The 4,100-nt window shown below is 36.8% G+C and overlaps 1 pseudogene; it reads left to right on the forward strand.

The window, feature by feature from the left end:
• Nucleotides 1-1,932: 1,932 nt before the first annotated feature.
• Nucleotides 1,933-4,100, forward strand: part of LOC110419731 (protein DETOXIFICATION 18-like) — a 2,876-nt pseudogene continuing 708 nt past the window's right edge.

The raw sequence follows: 4,100 nt of genomic DNA on the forward strand, positions 1-4,100 counted from the left end.
CATTCACATGTGCCCAACTTTATTTATTAAAACATGAGAAAATATTCTCTGAGGCACATGTATTTTTTGAATAAATATTTTTCATGCTTGCCTTATCAAAATAGTTTAATGCAAGTCCAATGGTTTGCCACCAATCAAAATTCTAAAGCCACCTAACTTAGCTCCTCTAACTATAAATCCTCAGAGCTTTAATTAACGGGACCAAAGGCAACAAATTACGCAATTAATTTCGAACATCATTTTTTAGATTCAAATTACATTAGAGGCTTACGACTATTCTCAAGTCTAATTTTAAAACGTTGTAACTATATACCGTGGCAAGAGACACTTTTTCTCTAGCCTCCAATCTACCAAGTTATTGCACAACTTAGTATCTTTGGTCTTCAACAAGACCTATCACAACCAAATCCACCATCAGTTACACAATTTGAATAGCACAATTCCACAATATATTGTTCAGCTTCGACAATAAAATTTAACTAGAAATCTTTCAATTTCGATACACAACTTCAACCATAACCTCAACAACGTGTCTTTCCTTTTGATGGACAATGGGAGTTTAAATTAATATAAAAATTTTTGCTTATGGTTCCCTTGCTACCTGAGGCTACCATAGAATGAGGGACCTAATTCTTTTCTTATGGTTTTCCTTTTTCCAAGTAACCCGAGCCTAAGAAATGAGTTTGGCTTCTAGGTGTGAAGAATTATATGGTAATATGCCGTGAAGTAGCAACCCGCGGCAGAACAAAGTTGGATGGTGCCTTAACCTATGAGAATGTGAGGTTTTGAGAAGAAAACTATGGAACTCCACGTTCATGAAAGGAACACCACGTATTGCATTGAGAAGAAAAGAAAACACGAAAGGAACTGGATGTTTAGCATTGAGAGGGAAAGAAAATATGCAATAAATTGCATGCAAGCACCACATGCCCTTGAAGAAAGGAAAAGAAACATGCAAGGACCACGTGTGCTTGAAGAAAGGAAAAGAAACATACAAGGGACAATGAATTGTGCTCGGTGTTAATTACAAGGGGAGAGAGCGTGATTAACTATGTGGGAGAAAGAATTGAAGGAGAACTTAAGAAAAGAAGGAAACGCAGTGAGGGGAGGCTCGGTTGGTCGGCGGTCAACGCAAAGTCTACCCCCCTGAACCCTAAAGCCCCTTAGCTAACTGCCCAACGGGCCCCTCATTGCTCCTTTCTTTCATTTTCATTTTTTTTTACTATCAGTTGAGTCTTCTTTTCTTTTCTTTTATTAACAGTTTGAATATTTATATTGTAATTAGTGAAAATATCACTTATGATTTTTATGATACTTATGTTACTAATACTTTTTAATTTCTCTTCCATGTATTTCATATAAAATTAATTTCATTTGTTGGATTGTTTTTTATTTTTAATTTGATTTGTTTTTGAAAAGTGAATTTTAGTAATAGATAAAAGTTAGTATGTCATAAAAATCTTGAATTTTGATGATAAAAGACTTCTTATGCTAGATTCGGTGTAAAAGAGCTATACATTTACGTCAAAAGGCTGCTCAAAAGGCGATTGGCAGCTAAGCCAAAAGAGTTCCCCCTAATAGACTCGTAGCGTTTAAAGAAGATCATCAAACAGAAACCAAAGCCTGTACTGGCAACATTGTTGAAACATACTGATCAGCAGCTTAGTATTTAAAACGAGCCTGGAATAAAGATTGTATGGAAAGGTTCTGCCAGGCGACAGTAACTTCCTCCCACCCTAAACATTGAAGTCCTTTGCTGCTCCTAGTGTTACCCCCTTCCTGGCGAGTGTCCTTAATCTGTTGGATAGCAGTTTTAATTCATTCCCGTGCATCATTAATTTCAGAATTGTGATTACAATTTGCTTCTTCATTGATAAGATCAAATTGTTTTTTTTTTTAAGATATTTTGATTGGGAGCTACCAAAGAAGGATATGTCATCATCAAACACAAGTTTAGATACAGCTGCTTCGTTGTCAGAAGCAAATAAGCACGATCAAAGAATGTGGTGGAAGAAAGTATTGGACTTGGAAGAGGCCAAGAATCAAGTTCTCTTCTCACTTCCAATGATTCTTACTAATGTTTCCTGTTTTTCCATAACTACGGTGTCTGTCATGTTTGCTGGACACGTTGGGGAGCTTGAGCTTGCTGGTGCAATACTTGCTAATTCTTGGGCCACAGTCACCGGTTTAGCTTTCATGGTTAGTATTCATTTCATATTTAAATAAACGATTATATGTTTGTTTCTTTAATTTAGGATTGGCTGACCCACACAAACCGAGCTTGCAAACATTTTCAAATTAGCTGCTTCAACCCAAACGGACAAAGCGAGAGAACTTCCCAACCAACCTTTGCCAACGACTGAACAATGTGTGGTTGTCTTCTTGTATAGCTAAGGAGAGTATCATAAATTAATTTTCTGTTACTCTCCCTCTCTTGTAGCACATCTCTTCTTTTTTCTCTCTTGGCTTAAAGGCTATCGGTGGACGGTAGAATTCTATGGCATAATTGTTTTATCTGTTAAAATTCGATGCCATAGCTCTGTGCGGCCGTCAAAAGTTGACAAATGCAAGCTAACTCTGTTACTAATAATTTTGATTGATTGCACAAATTGCAATAGTAACTAAAGGGAACAGTTAGATTAAATCATAGTAGGATCACTAAAGTGAACCACTTCGGGTAAATTGTCCGTTGAACCTTAATCTTTTGGCCTTTTGTCCTTTGTTACTCTTTCCATTTTTTGCAGCTTAATTTCTACATTCAACAATCCTTCCTTTCTGGACCAAGGGTTTAATTTGTTTGTCAATTTTTAGTCTAGCATTTACTGTTTGACGTTTTGATCTTTCCCCTGTTCTTGTTTTAGACAGGATTAAGTGGAGCACTAGAGACCCTTTGTGGTCAACGATTTGGTGCAAAAATATACAGAATGTTGGGAATTTACCTCCAAGCATCCTGCATGAATTCTTTCCTGTCCTCTGTTTTCAAATCAATCTTATGGTTCTACACCGAGCCGATACTTGTCTTGCTCCGATGAGATGCTCAAATTTCAAAAACTGCAGCCTCGTACATTAGGTATCTCATTCCAGGTTTATTTGCATACAGCTTCGTGCAAAACATTTTCAGATTTCCTCAAACACAAAGCGTTGTAATGCCCCTGGTCTGGTTCTCGGTCCTCCCATTGGGCATTCATTTCGGAATTGTTTACTCTTTGGTCAATCGGACAGATCTTGGTTTCAGAGGAGCTCCATTAGCAGCTTCACTTTCACTATGGATTTCACTTCTTTTGCTAGCTCCATTATGCGTTCATTTGCAAGAAATTTGAGCGAACATGGCAAGGATGGTCGTTTATCATTTTGGTACACTCTCACAAACCTGAAATTAGACCTCCCTTCTGCAGCAATGGTTTGGTGGGTTATCGAAAATGTAATCAAATTTTTTCTCTCACTGTATCATTTCTGATAACATGAGTAGCAAAATAACATCCTGGCAGAAGGATTCTTATAAACTTGAAACCTTGCTACTCTTTTTGCCAGTTTGGAGTACTGGTTGTTCGAGCTTCTTGTGTTGTTAGCAGGCCTGATGCCTAATTCAGAAGTCACTACTTCATTGATTGCAAAGTGGTAAGCTTGGCACTATAGTTTTCAAATATGTATTGACTCTACTATGTTTCATGGACTTAGGATAGGGTATCAGACACGGGTACATCATGTTTTGGACAAATGTTTTATAGATTAATTTTTGGAATACAAGTGTCAATACCCATATGAATAATAAATTGTTCAAAAAAAAAAAAGGTAAGACAAATAAATTAGGGTAAATTGAAGAGTCCATGTTAGACAGTGTATTGGTTGGTTATTCCCTTTATTTTAATAATTTGAAGATTGACATGGTGATTTTTTTTTTTGTGATAAGCGTGAATACAGAAGCCATTGCCTACATGATTACTTATGGCGTTAGTGCTGCAGCAAGGTTAGTTTGTTGAATATCTTCTACCATTTGTTTATAAATCTCTACGATTATAAATACTGAGAAAAGCATAAACGTTTTACAGCACAAGGGTTTCAAATGAGTTGGGAGCTGGGCATCCCACTCGGGCAAAGAA

The sequence above is a fragment of the Theobroma umbraticum genome, unplaced genomic scaffold (assembly GCF_002168275.2).
Source record: "Theobroma umbraticum cultivar Fairchild unplaced genomic scaffold, ASM216827v3 scaffold_67.0, whole genome shotgun sequence".
In the NCBI taxonomy this organism is placed as follows: domain Eukaryota; kingdom Viridiplantae; phylum Streptophyta; class Magnoliopsida; order Malvales; family Malvaceae; genus Theobroma; species Theobroma umbraticum.